Below are 18,791 nucleotides of genomic sequence, written 5' to 3' on the forward strand. Positions count from 1 at the left end.
GAGTTTAGGGCGAAGTGGGAGGTGTGGATGTGATAAAAGAAAGAAGAAAAGGAAATCAGAGAGGAGGAGGAGGAAGAAGGAGAGGGTCTTGCATTTCTGAATGGCTCTTTTGCAGTTACCCCCCCCCCCCCCCAAAAGAAACAGGTTCCCTTTGGAATGATGCGTTCAAGCCCAGTGACATCCTGTGTGTGTGCGTGTGTGTGTGATTCCCATAAAGTGTGTGCTCTGATCACAGCTGTTCTGTTGCTCTTGTTGTTGTTTTTGTTTCTCTTTGGAAATGGTTGCCGTGATCACCATCAGGGTTGCGTTGTGTTGATGAAATGATGCAGCGTGTCTGGTTTAGCTTTTGCCACCCATAGGAGCCACAAGGGGAAATCACCGCACACGGGTTTTAGGTTATAAATTGTTTAGTTGCAGAAAAAAAAAAAGAAACTTCCTCGCCTCGAGTCGAAAACAGCAGGACTCGCCCGATTAGCAGCTAACGGCTACATTTATTCAGACTAAAGTCGTTTTTCTTGACGCGACGACGACGTTGTTGCTTTAATTGATGCGAAATCGTCTCATCCTTGCAGAAAATATAGAATAAAATGAATAAAAATAAATTTAACTCTAAGACCTCAAAGATCTTTTGATCCATATCTGGATTCTAGGGGAACTTTCACACCTTCAGTTTGGGGTCTGGGACAGAATTCCAGACAAACAAGTAGGTGTGAACGCGCCCTTCGTTATCAAACCACGGCGGCCAATTCAAAACCGTCTTCGCGCATGCGTTTCCTGTCAGTTAGAGGAAGTGACATCCCCCCAGCCAGGTGGAGACTGTCAGAATAAGAGCGCTGACGTTTTTTTGACTCAAGAAATGATCGCACATCAGCTCTGGAAATATAAGCGTCCCGTTTTATGAGAAGTTTGATGAAGAGCAGCGTCTAAACAAACCAGAACGGACATATTTATTTATCTGAGTTTTTACTGGCGTGGTCCCTCAATGGGAAATCCGCTAATGAGGTAATTGACTAACAAGATATCCAATCAGGAGCCACATCGCCCGAGGGCGGGAAGGCGGCTGCTGTTGACACAATCGAGTGATTCCCATTTTGCAAAACACACACACACACACACACACACGCATATTTGTTCATCGCCATCTGCCTGTGCACAAGATACGTTGCTTGTGGGTGTGTGTTTGTGTGTGTGTGTGTGTGTGTGTGTGTGTGGAGAGACAGATTGTAAATGAGTGTGTGAATGTGTGTGTCTGTCAGTGTTACAGGTAGGAAGTAAAACAGGTATCATAGACACAACAGCAAGGTGTCAGTGGTTGTTGCAAGTATGGATACACACACACACACACACACACACACACACACACACACACACACACACACACACACACACACACACACACACACACACACACACACACACACACACACACACACACACACACACACACACACGAGTCTTATACGTCCGGTCACGCTCACCAGGTTCTGAGTTTTCTGACGGGCCTCTGTTGTAGATGTGTTGAAGCACGACTGTGTTCTTATTCTAACATGTTGATTTTGGAGAAGCTGCAGCGCCTCCTGCTGCCTTGGCAGAAGTACTACAGCAGAATCAGTGGGAAACGACAGCTGGAACGAATCCGGTACCACGTCTGGTGACCCCTGCATGAATAAACACCCGGCCCCTGAATACCTGGCTCAGGGGACTTTAGTCAATTCTCCAAGAACCTGCGAGGCGAAAAAGCTTTTCATAAACCGACACCTGTCGCCGTTCAGATATTTTACGATTTGGTGCCAACGACCAGGACAAGATGAGATACGTTCCATTTGGGATTGACCATCACCATCCGTTTGGATTCTTTCCTAATTTTCCAGAGAGTTTCAGTTTGCGTGAGGAAAATACTTTTTTCAGCTGTGACACGGAAAACATAAATCTGAAGTCTCAAACGGTTCCGATGGGCCTGAGCGTCATCCTGATGGTATTAATGCACGCCGGAGCGAGATACCGATGTGGCGTCTGCTTTTTAACGGGTGAAACGGACTTGCCTCCCCCCCCACCCCCCCCACCCAGAAAGCCATCCCCATTACTTTCAGATAGTGGTGATTTGGATGCAATCCACTGCACTCCACTGCACCGTGTGTGTGTGTGTGTGTGTGTGTGGTCACAGGTATTTTGTGTGTTACCTTTAATAAAGTACTGATGGACTGTGGTGTGCAGCAATCTTTTAGCGAGATGGACCGAATCTCGCTATTTTACTGCCTGCTCTGATTCTCTTTCACTGTGATTCTACTTTCTCTCTCCCTCTCTCTCTCACACACACACACACACACACACACACACACACACACACACACACACACACACACACACACACACACACACACACACACACACACACACACACACACACACACACACACACACACTGCCAGCAGGAAAGGAGGAATCTTCTAAAATGGTTATTTATCTCCATCTCATTCCCGCTTTTCACTACCTCTTTCCTCTCTACGCTATCAGAGGACGCTAGCACACCCTCAATCAGAAGCATGTCGACCACACACGCACGCACGCACGCACACACACACACACACACACACACACACACACACACACACACACACACACACACACACACACACTTTGAGCTGTAAATCCAACACCGACCAAGAAGCTGTCACCAGCTGTGCCTAATGAATAAGGAGCTCTGGCGAGTGTGTGTGTGTGGGTGTGTGTGTGTGCCCAAAAATGATGTACACACAAAACATGCCGGTTTGTGTGTTCAGAATGGGAAGGTCAGAATTTACGACTTTCAGTTTAATGAAGTGAACAATGAGGTCACACTTAGAAAACCATCAAAGGAGACGGAGGAAGGGAGGAGGGAAACGGAGGAGAAACATGCATCCGTTTCCGTGGCGATGGGAAGGGATAATGGGAAATGGTTGGGCGTGCTTTTTGGTAATTTGGTCGCGTCGGAATTAAAGAACTCAGAAGTAGATGTCAGTCTTGAATAAATAACGACACGTTTGAAGAGGATAATGGCGATTGTGATTGGACCAAACAACAGCCGGAGAAGCATTAGCATTTACTTGTAGTCGTGTTTATGTACGACTGACGTTCAGGCTGGTTTTAACCCCCTTTCATCCAACTCTCGAGTAAAATAGAAGGCTTTTACTTTGAAAGCCGCTTCCCGCTGATGTGTTTGCACTTTCTTTTTGATAGCAGAATTATTTGTTTTCCTTCCATGGAGCTCGATGGCAGAACAAGCAGGTCAGACGGAGGATTAGACGGCGTTGTATTGGACATGGGGTTGCAGTGTGTTTTCTGAGCTCTTCTTTATCTTGTGTGTAACCAGACTCCTACAATCATTCGACGTTTGATAAGCAGGCTTTTTTGCTTCTCGAAATTAATTTTTTGGGAATAATTATTTCTCCTCCTTCCAGTGGTGAAGATGCTCGAGCATAAACTCCCAGTCTGGCCTGAAAAGGATTTTGAAAATTAGAGAGTAGAAAATTAAACTGTCAGACGGTTAGACGGAACTTTTTATCGCCGGTGAATCTGACCTGGAGCTGCTCATGTTGCTGCTCCGGGGCAGGATTTTGGAATGGATTTCTCTTTGTGCTGTAGAAACTGCTGCTTCCTGTTCATTATATTTGCATATTGACATGTGATCAAGTTGATCTGTTACACAATAGATTGGAAAAAAGGCCCCAAAATGTCATATTTGATGCAAATTTGCACAAATAATCCCAATAATTTGTCAAATTTTTTTTTTAAAATTCCTATGTATTCATTGTTAAGCCTAAAAAAAAACCTATAATTGGTCCTCGGTGTAAAATAAGGAGAATAATTTGTCAGACTGTTTCCGCAGCTCCTCGAATCGGAGTTTTATAGTCGAAACACCTCGTCTCCGACACGCCGCACCTCCCACTCACCACTGAAGAAGTTGCCCTGTTTCGGAGATCCAAACACACTGACGTGAAATAAAAAAGAAACCGCAAAGAAAGGGAGATTTTCATTGTTCAGCAGTGATTTGACACCCTCTGTCATAAATGGCCTTATATCTGTGTGAGGGACTTAACTGGAATTATCTGGAGAGGGGAAACGGAAAATGAGACCGTGATGGACGGAAAAGGATCGGTGAGCCCAACAGACAAAAGTAGGCAGGTGTCGCTGATGGACAAGCGATGTTAACCCTCTAATGTTAGAGGACACATAACAGATCCAATTATCACTCAGCAGCACAATTCTTAGCAGTCTGAGTGAAACAGATTTACTTCATTCAAGGCTTTTTATTCATTTTAAATGAGAGAGAAGGAGTCGTCGTACTTGGAGGAGCCTTGAGACAAAATTCTTAGATGTTTAAAAAGAACCGTGCACCTTTGTTAGCGTTAGAAGACGTCGTTTAGAGACTGAGAGGGTAATAAATAGGCTGTTTGAGGAGAAGCCGACTACATAATAAATGGTGTTTCTTTAATTCCATTGGTATTATTGCGCAAAGGTGATGAGAGGGGAGGAGATGGAGGTGACAGGGAGCATTATGAGTGACCCAGTGGTTTGAGGTATCATCCAATTACTGAAAGGTCACCGGTTTGATCACACAAGAAGCCACAGAGTGTCCATCAACAGCCATGCATCATGTGAAATGGTCCTTGAGACGGACTGTGAATGCCTCCTGGATCACTTGGTTCAAGTTCATGACTGGTAAACATGATGGAACAGGCCATATATTATTCATATATCAGGAAAAGCACAATATATAAAATGGAAAAGATGGCAGGATCGCTGCGTTTTGCGTTTCTGTTTGGGTCCTTGAAGCTGAAACGATAGGAAAATATGGAAATTCAATTTTAAAAATGAAGTGTTATGAAGAATTAAACTTTACTAATGACATATAGAGATAATACACCAGGTGTGTGTTTATTTTCAGCTGTAAAGGACAACAGAGATGTAGGAGAAGGTGTGATGGGACCAGAGGCATTATTTGATATAGATACTGTGTGTACACAAGAGAAAACGGATGATAGGAAGGGAAGAGATGGGATTAGCTGAAGGATGGAGCAGATGGATGACGGCGGTCTCCTCCTGAAAGGTCAGGCGTAGCCGCTGCAGTTAATGTTCTACCTTTTTACGTTCGGAGACAAAGAGGAACGGTAACGGATTTGGCCAGTTATCATTCAACCGGACAGTTTGAGAGACATTTGTGGAGGATGAAGTCAATTAATCCCCAATAACGGAGCCAAAACACACTCCCTTTCTCCTCCTCTTCACCCCCTTGTGCTTTTTGATCTGCTGTTTTATAGCCATACAAAATAAAGATTAACTGTCTCATCTCTTCTTCAAGTTTTTTTGCTCCAGTTCTGCCACTTTTACAGAGAAGATTGTGATGTTATTTCACAATGGTTTAAAGGGGACGTTTGATATCTGAAGGCCTTTCACAGGCGGGTGGGAATGGAGGATTTGTGGTGTAATCCTGCTCAGAGTTGAACAATAGAAAGGTAACTAGTTGAGGTATTTTGGACCAGCGAGTGGGAGCCGCAAAATAAAGTCCTCCGGGTTTAGGAGTTGTTTAGTCGCCTGTTCAATGGTCTATGGTTTTTATTTGTGGCACGTCAGGCGGGAAATACCAAGCCTTCACCTAGTCCTGAGCAAATTAAATTATTATTATTTAGTTTTAAATATAATGTATTTAATGCCAAAAAATATAGTTTAATCTGCAGCATTGAAACCAAACATTAAAAAGAGTGCAGTTTATACTATAAAATGTGTTCACTTGTACTTTTTCCTCTTAAATGATAAAGCTAAAAGGATGGAAAAAGTACCAGAACGTCGACATGCTTTCAAAGGTGGCCCAGCATTTCAGCAGCTCCATTAAGTCCAGCTCAATATAGGAGTACAAAAGGTACAGAACATCATTGTACCTCAGCGTAAACACAGTTAATTCACCCAAATGGACCTGAACACATCCGTGATGAATTCATCCGTTGGATGACCACTTGTTGCCCGAGTACATTTCACTCTGAGGAAATGACAAAAGTGACCATTTAATTCTCCAACTCTATGAATAGAACTTCTTTCATCCTGTTATAAAGGACAATGTGCGATAAGTCAAGTTGTTTTTATTTTTCATTTGGAGTATTTTAAGCGTTTCCTCAAACCTTTTATCTCAGAGGTCAAGATGAAACAGCGCGCCATAAATACAAACTTCTTTGGAGTTTGGGGACAAATACAATGAATTATTAAATCTCTGAGTCCTATTTTTGTCTAAAGGTAGATGGGAGGCAAAACAGGTCCATCCAGATGGGCTGGAGCATTCAGGATGGATGCTTTAAGGTAAATTCAAGGGTACAAGTAGTTGAAAAAGATGGACCAAGATATACTCAAAGGACTGCAGTAAATACAAGGACTAATGCTAATATTAGCTCGGCCCTAGCGCCAGATATCCAAGAAGTAAAATCCAAATAATAATAAGACAAAGTCCTGGGTTGACCAATAGGGATCTCAAAAAAGATGAAGGAGAAGGGAGACCCTTCCTCGGCTCACGATGATTACTGTCAAGGTAATATTGATGGAAGTTAACTCCTCGCTGGAATCCAATGGGTCCAGAACGCCTGGGCTGTGATCCAAAGCGTAGTTCTACCAGGTTCTGAGGAGGTAAACTGAAATTAACTCATTCTTAGGGATAAGTTAGACAGAAACTGAAAGGATCCACAAAACCAAAAATGCACATTGGATGAACGCGTACTAAATCCGACCCAAATTGTGCTTATAGTTGAGATACAAGAGGAGGGACAATGAGTCGTCATGATGACCCAACTCCTTCAATCAAGCTCCTGCAGGGTTGTGGTTGTGAGGTTAGACCACTTTGGCACAAAAAATATCCACTTTATCATTCAAATATAGTTTTGAAATCGCCACCAGCCATGGTTTGAGAGATAAAGCAGGCAATATGGAGACACTGTGCAACCCACCCCAACATAAATTAGAACAATTTGTGCTATGAAAATAATACACACTTCACTTTGCCTGAAATTGCCTCTTGGCATTTTTTTGCATGCCCCATTAAAATCAAAAGGCACACAGCTGGAGGCGCTGCTCACGGCGAACTTGTGGGCTAAGCAAATTGGAATAAAAACACTGAGATCACAACCTTACAGTGAGATCCAGTGTGGATTTAACTTACTTTTAAACTGTCTGTGCATTTGAGTGAAAGCATGTGTGTGTATGTGTGTGTGTAGGTGTGTGTAGGCTGATAAAGCCTGCAGAGTTGGTAGCATGTTAACCTCCTCCATTGAATGGGTTTGCGTCAGAGCGTCTCATGCGGTTGTTCAATCCGGCAAGGAAAAGAAAACCAAATGTGATGTAGTTTCCTTTTTCAATGTTCTCGGTTCTGGTTTGAACAAAGAGACACAAAGACTAAAAATAAAACAATAAATCAATTCCTCTCTGAGTGAACATGAAGTAAAAGATCTCAAAGTTCTTGATTAGCATTTTCTTCGGGTTTTCTGTATCGTTGTGAATAAAACATTATTTAGTTTCCAGCTGTGCAAGGCTATGTGTTAGCCTGATGGTTCAGATTACTTTGTATGCAGCTTTAGGTGTTTGTGTATGTGTGTGTGTGTGTGTGTGTGTGTGTGTGTGTGTGTGTGTGTGTGTGTGTGTGTGTGTGCGCGTCTGTTTGTGTGTATCCTTGGGGTACAAACCTATTGGAATTCATGGCTCCAGGCTGCATGTCCTCTACTTGTTCTCTCACACAAACACACACACAAACACACACTTGGAGTGTCTCCTGGACGTGACCCAGCATATCAGTTATTATGTCAAGCTGAGGGACCTGGGAGTGTGTCTGAGCATTTTGTGTTTCTCTGTGTGTGTGTGTGTGTGTGTGTGTGTGTGTTTTCTTCAGCTCTTCTTCTTTTCCTTTGGTGACCACTTATCAATTTAAATTCCTGCTTGTGCAACTGGTGCAGCGGCGCTGCTCATACAACAAAACCCGTGTGGTTCCAGACCAAATGGATGCTGAAATGATATAAAATTTCATGTTTTTATATCATATATTTCGTCTTACTTTAACATCACATCAGTTAAAGGGATAAAATGTCCGTTACTCCTACAGGATGCACCTCCGCTCCACCTGCTGTGGGCAGGTGAAGCCATTTAGCCGTCAGGGCGGCACCTTTAAAAAACCCCGACTGCCACTGGTGTGAGGGCAGCAGGCCAGTTGGCAGCGTTTGTGCTGTGTGTGGCTGAATGCTAGAGATTTAAGTGACTATTACTTTATTCTAGCCTTAACAATGGCTGGAGGGCTCTAAGATTGATTTCTGATAGAGGCCAATCGTCTTAAAAGGGACCGTTGAGCCTCGGCAGAGGTTTGATTTTATATCCAGGAGTGTTGTAGCTTAAAATGAAGAAATACTTGTTAATCCTTACTGATTTGTGTAGCTTCATTTCAACCTATACACATCAAAATCCATCAATCAATCTGTTGGCTTGTCTCAATTGCTTCAATTGGACAATGAACATTGAGAAATCACAGCTTTTTTTGTATTTTATTTTTTTAATTCTTGGATTGATTTGGTCTTTATTCTGTCAGTCATAAATCATTATTTTGATATTCAGTAACACTCAAACAGAGAACATGTCCAAACTACACTTTGACAAAGTCCAGACTGGTTCTCCTGGTGGTTATGAGCGGTATTGCAGTCTAGGAAACCAAGAAAGGGAACTGAACCCAAATTCAACATTTATCCATGTGGCAACATACTGTATATCTTTCTTTTTGTACCTCACCAGTGTAGAACATGGAAATCTTATAAATTCTAAACCCATTGAAGGTAAATAAGAAATGTAAATTAATCTTTTTTTGTGTGTGAAATAATATTGCGGTGACTCAAGCTTGAAAACAGTTTGATTTTGTTGCTCATCATTGTTTTTACGGTATTGACTTAATTATAACGCACAGACTTAGAGCAAATATTTGAAGTGAATGGTGATGAATGTCATATTCTGTTTTATTACAACTCAAGTATATATAATCTGATCTGGTTTTAAAATCGTTGACTCAATAAAAAGTCTGGATAACTCTTTACATTCTCTTTTTTACTGTTTTTTCTCTTGTGGTCAGCAAGGACATCCAGGTCATCCGGCAAAGTTTCATTTGCTTCTTATTTTTCCTCAATCTCCCCGGTCGACACACAAGGAGGGTAGACAAATATTAGTGTTTGAAATGAAGCACATAAATTAGGACATCTACAAAAGGGAAGTGATTCCAAATGAGTTTTCTGGATTTGATCTGTCTCGGTGTTAGCATACTTGGGAGCAATTTCACTGGAGACTGTGTATTCTTAGGTTTAAGTTTTTGTGCAAATATGATTAACAACCGAGGGTGGGGGGAAAAAAATCAAAGGAAAAGATCTGATTTATTGGTAAGAAAAAGTTCATGTTAGTTGAGGTTGGACTGAGGAACACCAGAGGTTTGCCCTCCTCCTGTCCGCCGTCACTACTTTACAGCACACTGTTGTGCGTGTTCTATTCTATCGTTCGACAACAGCCAGTGTCCTTTTTGTGCTGCTGTCCAGCGCAGGGTTGGCAATGTCTACCTGGAGTCGGAGAGAGGTTTGTGTAGCTCGCTCGCTGGACCGGGCCAGAGCTGACTGGCAGCGTTTGAGGACAGAATGTTAGCAAAATTCATATAATGGGCAATGACCTCCACTCTTCTTCATGACACACTCAGTCCGATGGAGGACCTTCAGTCACGGGCTGGTTTCTCACCGCTATGCCAAAAGAGCCCATCTGGCACGGAGTTTGCCAACTATCAGCTAACCCTACTACACCTCCTCCCACTGTAAAATCAGCAGCAACATTAGCCGTTGCCAACTGGGAAGGTGTTCAGGAACATTTTGTATGCATAACCCGTTCCGCACCCTCCTCTCCGAGGCCCGGCTGCATCAGCCGAGCACCGATATGAACTTTAAAAATTCATGCCCGTGTTTTTATGGTGCCGTCGACGGCGTGAGACCCACAATAGGCACCGGTGTAGGCGGGACAAGAGGAATGCTGATGTCAATCTGGAATCATTTTTACTGCTTGCAGATATAATAAAGTCAAGAGTGACACATTGACTGGTGTAAAACTAGGAACGGAAAGAGACTGAATGCAATATATTAATTTATTAAATCCATTGGATATCAGGGTGTTTTCAGCAGCTTAATGGTGCTCAGATTTTTGAGCCAAAGGCTTTTGGACTAACATCTTTCCTGTCTTTGTTTGACATGTCTTCTGTCTTCTGCTGATGTAATGAACCATTACATCTGATCCCTTTCTCGTGTTCCATCTTTTCTAAAGCCGGTCAATCCTCTATTTATTAATGCGTTGAGAATACCGAGGGTGACTCTGAACTGACCCACCTTTCACCCTCTAAAAATCTTTTTTTTTAAGCCGGTGTTTGATGAAGAAGAGGAAGAAAGGTGGGCGTTCCGTTTACCGGTAAGACATTCAGACATGCTAACGGTCTTCTTGTTAAGCTGCCCCCCCCCCTCTCCCCCATTAGGAGGCGAAGGTTGCTGAGCTAGGGGAAAAAAGAGGAGGAAAGAGATGCAAGAAGTGAGAATAAGTCATAAACAAATTGAAAATGGAAATGAGAGGTAAAGAGAAGAGGAGAGCGAGGGGAAATGAAGAGATAAGGAGATTATATTTTCAGTTTGGTCATGGATTTCTTTTTCTCTAATTTACTCCAGTCACCACAGAGAGGATTTGTCCGGTCTGGATTTGTATAGTTTTGTAAACTCCATATGTCTGTGGGTTCAGAGAGACTCCCACAGAGACCGACGTTTGATGTGATTAATGTTGAACCTTGTCAGCCTTTATAAAACAACACATAACCTACACTTACCAGCTGTCTTGTTGTCTACGGGGAGAACAACTTTGACCTTGGTCTTCATCAGTTGATGCCTTTTCTGGGAAATTGTGGTAAAAACAGAAAAGAAATAACGCACGTAATACCTTTGTTATTATCCGCCAAGCCTCGCCGAGAGATATGTTACCTCACACAAGAGTGGCATTAAATGAAAACAGCCCCCTGGAAAATCGTGAAATCCCCCTCCCCAGCCGAAGGCAGCGTTATTCCCTCAAGGCCGAGACAACCTCTAATCTCTTAATGAAAGTATTGACCTGTCTATGATAAGATAATCGCCAGGGATCCGCGGTGGTTATTGTACATTAGGTACAATGGTTCCAAAGAACACACAGCGAGTCCATCGTCTGAAGCGACACCCTGGTGAAAGTGTTTCAACTCCCACCTGCTCCCCTTGTCCCCCCCTGGGACGCCATTCTGTAAATCCCCGCAGCAGAACGGGAAAGACAAAACCCGCGGTATCGAGCAGAAGGAGACACGCTGAGCATGTGAAGACGCTACACCATCAGGAGTTTTCAGAGGATTTAGGCCGTTCCGTGTTGGCGGGAACAATACAACCCCCCCCAACCCACCACCCCCAAAGGGTTGGTAAAGCTGGAAACTTAATACAGTCATGATATATATCTTTATATTTCATCTATGATTATAAATGATGGTACATATAAGACATTTTTTCTTTTTTTGTTTAGAATTTGACGATATCTCATCCCTCATTTGAGGAGACTCCCATCGGTTCTGGTTCTTGTAATTGAGTTTGTGGGCAGCCTGCAAAGCTTTTTTTAGACGGAGAACGTTGACTTTGTATCATCAGCAGCCTCTTTCGATTTTTCAATCGTACGCAGACAAATTCACGATGACCGTGTCGCCCTTCGTCCTTCCATCCATCAAACATTTCAGCATCCTCTTCTTCTTCTGTGAGATTTACAGGATGTTACATGTCTGCACCTTCAGGATTTATCCTCCGTCTGCAAGCGATTCAGTGTCGTTTTTGCTGCTGTTGCTTCGGGTTTAACACACCAGATAACCCCCTCCCCCATAATTTTGTCCCAACAAATAAAATTAAAAGGGATTCTGGAAAGAAAAGTATTGATTTGAAAAAAAAAAAGTAATTAAATTTACTAATTTGTTTGTGTTTCCATACTTATTTTTAGGATCTCTTTAATGGATATATTCATTTATTTTATGGAACGATTTATTTCATGACGACACTGCATCTTCTTGCCAATTCGATATGCCAATATAATATAATCAGCCTGAGTACGTCGGACTAAAAAGAAGCACATCGAATGCCAGATATCTTCTTTTTTAACATGTGTTGTCAAAAACAGGTTTTAAACTTGCAAACCAAGTGTTTTCTTGGCTGAAATTTGTTTCACACCAAGGTAATCTTTAGTCTTCCCCCTTCCCTTTCCTTCATCTCCCTCTTTTTTTCAATCTGCCTGCCTTTGCATGCGCGTGTCCTTCCTCATTAAAGTCCGTGACTTAACTAAGTAATGGATCCGTGCCATCTGCTCTCCTTGCAGCCAAACCGAGAGAAAAACGGTGGCTGGCTGAGATATAGTGACAGGCATATTAAAAAAAAAAAGTTGAGAGAGATGGACGTGTAAAGAAAACTAGGGAGACAAAAAAAAAGAGAGAGATGGAGGGCATGCAATTATAGCAGACAAACCTAATGTAAACGGAAGATGATATGAATAAGTTTATTTACCCTGTGGCAGCTGTATGCTTCGGACCGGAAGGTCGTCACCCAGATGTCACATGATGTAAAATTATAAGTGCGTGAGTGGAAATTTGTGAAGAATAAGTTACATTATGCAGTAAATAACATATTGAATATGTAGGCGGGAGGAGACACAGGGAGGCGTATGGAAATTAAATCCATCTCCTTACCTGAAATCATGTTAAAATACAGAAAATATGTCCAGTCAGTTTATGCTCATCATCCTCCGGCAGCTGATTGACAATTAATGCTTTAAGCGTTTTAATCTGACAGCTCAATGTCTTATTTGTGTACAACAGACATGTAAATTAGACAAGGTTTGAAAACAAAGTCGAAATATTCAACCGCTTTCCTCGTTCTGCGCTTTTAAAGTGGAAGAACAGACCACATCCTATAGATAGTGTCTTGGACTTTAATGTCTTGAAGAAAAGTGCTTAAAAGGAGACAAACCTGCTTACCTTTTGAATGATGACTCGATTTGAGGGCCAGTTGGACTTTCCGTTTGTTAAAGTTCCAGAAATAACTGGCTGTAGCCTTTGAGCAAGGTATAAAGAGTTTGGAGAAAGGAGCTGCCAGACCATTTGATAAGCACCTGGAAGAGCTGCACCTCAGGTGGATCTATTCCACAATCCTCCCCACATCACCATAGTAGATAATAATAAAAAAAATCCATACAATCAACTGGATAACTCTCAAAATCCAATCACCTGCTTCCCTCCCCTGGGGACTCAGGACATTTTATTGAAGTACATTCAAACATTAGAAACACATCGCTTGGATCAAACAAGCCTCGTTGGACTCTTGTTGGTGGAGGTAAATAGTCTACTACTGGTGATGATGTGCAGCGTGCCAGCAAATTAACTTGTTGAATCTGGACACGCGTGACTTCCAGGCAGGTACTGCAGACCAGTGCATTGACATCTAGTTCCAGGAAACAAAAATTGCCTTTTAGGGACAACTTTGATTGCCTGATAAAAGACTGTCTTGCAGGGGATTTAAGGAGTTGGCAAGAAAGCAGATCGGTGCCCAGTTTAGGTCACTGTCCCGGGATTCGTTAGATGCTTGTGTGTTTGCAAGAGATATATATAGATAAATAGAAATATAGATAGATAGATGGATTGATATGTAAGATATATATAACATATAGATATATGTATAAGAAAGCAAGAGGTCGGCAGGAAGCCAGTCCTTGTTTGACACAGTGAGACACTGACAGGTCTCAAGGTCTGCCAACGCACACACACACACACACGTAACACACACACACACACACACACACACACACACACACACACACACACACACACACACACACACACCAGCCACTGCCAACTCACATCTATAAAACTTTTCATGGCCAGAGGCTGTTATCGGAGGGGGTGAGGGATGAGAGGAGGGAAGAGACGGGATCAAGTGTATGGAGACGGAGAGGCAGACATGTGCACACACAGGACGAGTGCTAATAAGCCTTTAAGGGTAAAACTTAAAAGCTGGGGGGTGGGGGGTGGGTTTTGGAATCACAGATGAATGGATGAACTAAGATGAGGAGGGAAGGAGGGAGGAATCACTGATTTTTCGAAAATCTGACCCAGAAAAGTTCATTCTTGGATTGATGTAGAGCTGTAGGAATGCTTCCAGTCCTCGTCTTCTGATGTTTAAGTAATGCTCATATGTCAATTATTGTTTGGGACAAATAACATACAGTTCGTAGTAATGATACCAGAGAGCATTAGCTTCTCATGCTCAACCAGTAGCGGTATGATGGTGAAACAGTAGTGAGACTGAAATGATATAATGGACAGATTGAACTACCTCGTCAGAGATTTGTCATGTCTGAGAGCTGTCTAGTCTTCAACATGAAATATTAATGCTAAAAGGTAACCTGAACAGGATGTGCTCACCATACTCTTTTTAGAGAGTCTTAAATCCATGAACCTAAACTCCAAAGACATGGAACCATTTGGGAGACTTAAATCTTATTTAAGACATCGATAATCTCTTCCCTAGCACAAATTCAGAATTGCCGACATTCTGTATTTGTGCATGTTAACATTAAAATTTCCTCAACCTTAAATTTTCCCTCAAACTCTTTTCCTAATCTTTTTTCCAATCTTTTATCATCCCTACGTGTCGCATTGTGTGTGGTTTGTGCGCCGTGGGAATGTTTTCTGTGTGAGTAAGTGGGTTTTATATATCTACAAGTATGAGTCTGTATGTATGCACTAATGTGTGTGTGTGTGTGTGTGTGTGTGTGTGTGTGTGTCAGCATGGTGAAGTCCGCAGCTCAGCTGTCCTGCTTAGAGAGCGGTTCCTAAATGTCAGTCTGGCCCCTGCAGGGCTTAACTTCCTGGTACTGGAGGATTATGGGAAAAATGTCAGAGAGAATCTGAGGTACTGATGAGAGCAAATGAGCGTGAAATAGAGAGAGAGAGAGGGAGACAGAAAGGAAGAATCAGAGATAGAGAAGATAGGTTTTGGGAATATGGGTATGAATGACAGGAATTAATCATTACGTGTGCATTTGCAAAGGGCAGGACACACACTTACACACGAATACACACATGTGGTCGACAGGGTGTGTGTGTGTGTGTGTGTGTGTGTGTGTCAAGCTACATTCAATGCCAGGCAATGTGGGTATCTATAACCAGGTGAGATCAGTGGAACGACAAATGAGGCAGAAAAGGTAGAAAAATGCAGTCTGTTAACAAAGAGGGACAAAGTTAGATGATACTTAGCTGGGGGGCACATTAGCTGGTCACCTTGATTTAGGCACTGTGGCATCCACACCAGAACCGAACTCATAGTCCAAAACCACGACTGCCTGGAGCTTCCCATGAGCCATTTCAAGAGAGATGAGACCATTTGAGATGAAATCATCCACTAACAAAAATGGTATGTCCCAGATTGGTGGGGTTGAAAGCTGAAGAAATTGGTTTCCAGTGGTTCGAATCCAAAGAAGCTAAGGTGAAGCGGGGTTAATTGGGGCTCCGTGTTTTGCATGCAGTGTGTTGTGTTACCAAAAAACCAGGTCCCTTCATGATCAAAAAGGGAACCAAATCTGTATCACCCAACAAAAATCAATCACGGGAAAGATACGGGCGACATCGAATCAAACACAATGAGGCGGAATAATTCCCGGAGGACCTGCGGGGGGGATCATAGGCAAAATAAAACTTCAAAACAGATAATTTAGACATGCGATAAGGAAACAGATGGAGAAAAATGATGCCGTAGTGGGATTTTCAGCCAACATCCACACAAGCCAGGACAGTACCTGAATCCACTGCCAGGTAGAGACTCTGTGTCAAACAGGCCGTCGGCCAGCTCTAACATCTGCGGCAGCTATGATGTCGATACCATCGGCTAGCACACAATATTGTTTTGTGGAGTTGTCGGAGGAGGAATGAATCACAAACACACACACACACACACACACACACACACACACACACACACACACACACACACACACACACACACACACACACACACATAATAAATAAAAAATACAACGCTGTCAGCTAGATTTTGAATACCTACCAAAAATTAAAAAAAACCCGACACAAAGACGTATTCTTCTCCAACTCGTGGTCAGATGGTAAAACCATTCCTCCATGGAAGCCATGATGATTATGCAAAATGCCGCTCATGTTTGGACCTTTTGTATATTTTACTTCCTCGCTCTGCCCTACCAGTCAAATAAAAACGTGCAGACATACAACAAAAAAAAGGACGCGAGAGACTCTTCAGAATGAGGTAATAGCTTACTCCAACGTTGTCACGTAGTCTCATTTATGAATTCAATAAAAGCAGAGTAAGATCAGTTTCCTTTCAAATATACTGTATATATGTATATACCTTTCACAACTGGCCATTGCGGGAACGATTCATGATGACAGCGTGGAGATGACAGGCGTCTCAGTCGGCTTTATATCAAGCTGCTTTTCACAACTTTGTTCCTTTTATTTCAAAAGCCTTTAGTAGATACCAGAGGAACGGAATGGCATCACGAGCGATCGGATTTTCATCTGTTTGATGGAGGAGTGATGCACTGGGGAGTGACTCGAGTCCAACCTTATAATAATGACACACCTTCACAGCTTCGCCGTTAATGACACCAACAGCACACATCAGGAACCCTTGACATGATCACTGTGTTCTCCTCCACACACTATGGGCTAATCCCGACATACGCCCGGTGGAACCTTTAAATTACCTGGTGATTACTTCTGTCTCTACCTGCAGAATGTACATCGGTGGGAAAAAAGAAAAAGAAAAAGAAAACGTGTCTCATGAAATATTAATATACAGGATGTTTCTGAAATCTCAACCTTGAAATGCTCCTCTGAAGCTCGTCGTCTCTTTGAACATTAGATGCATGGATGACGCTCGATTTGAATAGAAGTGTTTTGCGTCATTACAGCCATTATTGACAGCCCAGGCAGGGAAATGGTTTCATTTTCTCGGTTGAGCAGAAAACGATGTGGAAAGAGAAACCAGGATTGAGTAAAGGCGAGAAACCTTGAGATGCAAAGTTTTTATATATGAAGAAATGAAGCTAAAGTTTTACTTCTGTTACTCTGAAAATGTGATTCTGTTCTTTGTCATCAAACGGTCTGGTGCAGAATGGTGTTGTGTCAAACCCAACACGGCTTTAAGCGTACAATATTTTTCCAGTCTGGCATCCAACTGGAACATATCTGGAAAGATTCCCAATTCCTGTGCACACAGATTCTTTTTTTTCCCTTTCCTTTCACCACCTTTATCCAGTTACTTCACACAGTGATGGAAGTTCTGCCTTAAACATCTCATTTGTATTCAGATTAGATTCTGGTGATGTCTGACATACAGCGTCCATCGAAATGCACGTATCAAAATTCTTTTAATGGCAGGGTGTTTATTTCTCATTTATTGGCCATTTTAAACAACACTTATGCACAAATGTTGCTCGTCTTGATTAATTTCGGTTAGTCATGGCGTCCGCATTCCTTTAAAGCTCAATCCGCTGCCCTTTAGCGGGTTCATCGTCGTTCTCGTCTTCCTGACCTTTAGAAAAGTTCTTCTACCGTTCCCCTGAACCGTAACAAACTCAATCTGAGCCGATGGAGGATTTTCATGTTGCTGATTACTGTATCGCCGCGGAGGAAAAGGTGCTCGGTGTTCCTCTTCCTGCAATTTTCTTCCCTCTACAAGTGATTAGTCCGGATTTTGTTGTCTCCATTTTTTATAAATTCTGACAAATTTATGTGAAACTTGCTGAGAATGGAGCAGCAGCAGCATCCAGCTTGCGGAAGTGTTCATTCTGAATGTGTTTATATATGTGTGTTTGCGTGCTAGACTATGCTATCCATCTATGTGTGCTCCATTGTTTCAAAGTGCTGGACCATCCATCACCATTAGTCTGAAGCAGAGAGCCTGACTTACACTCAGGAACAATCTAATTCTGCTAAAAACGCCTCCTTCCTCCACCGCTTCACCATCCTTATTGTTGGGTTTCTCTGCTTCACCTTCTTGTTTTCTCACCTCTTCTGTCTCTGCAGGATTTGGGCAACAGACTTCAGCAGATGAAAACCTACCAAGCATGTCTACAGTAATACCTCCGACACACACATGCCTTACTGGACACACACACACACTTGGGAAACAAGTTTTCTAAAAGGTATAGTGTTCTGACTCGGCTCTTGGCCTGTGTGTGTGTGTTTGGGTTTCTGTGTGTCGTTATGATTCTGTAAGCAGAGCTGAATGTGAAACAAGCGCCTCTTCAAATTGTCAGTTGACAAAGTGAAGTAACGCCGCGAGTAGACCGAGACTGTCCGTACGATAGGGGAATCATTTTCTAAAACCACACCTAGTTATGACAAAAAAAAATCAGGTAAGAAAGAAGGAAACAATTATGAGCAATTAAAAACTGAATTTAAATTTAGGGATGGACATGCGTCCACACTCTGGATCATCAGCATCTCCTGAACTAGTCTATTGACTAAAGTTAGGGTTTGGGTTTAAGTGTTAGTCGAAGATGTGGAAGATCTGGAGCTTGTGGAAAATCTACATTTTCAAAGTCTGGAGCTCTTATGTGTCTGGAACATTTCCATGCATCAAATTCTGTAGATACCCAGCATCTGACCACCATCATGGGGTCTCCAAAAGATAAACATGGCCATCCTT

The 18,791-nt window shown here is 42.5% G+C and overlaps 1 long non-coding RNA gene across 2 annotated transcripts in view; it reads left to right on the forward strand.

Annotated features, from left to right (window-relative positions):
* LOC137606957 (uncharacterized) overlaps positions 1 to 18,245 on the forward strand; it is a 289,217-nt gene extending 270,972 nt beyond the window's left edge. For both annotated transcript variants that reach the window (XR_011037944.1, XR_011037943.1), the window contains one exon: positions 18,167 to 18,245. This is a non-coding gene — a long non-coding RNA (uncharacterized lncRNA). The remainder of the gene's footprint in view (positions 1 to 18,166) is intronic.
* The last annotated feature ends 546 nt before the right edge of the window (positions 18,246 to 18,791 follow it).

This window comes from Antennarius striatus, chromosome 14 (genome assembly GCF_040054535.1).
Source record: "Antennarius striatus isolate MH-2024 chromosome 14, ASM4005453v1, whole genome shotgun sequence".
NCBI lineage: Eukaryota > Metazoa > Chordata > Actinopteri > Lophiiformes > Antennariidae > Antennarius > Antennarius striatus.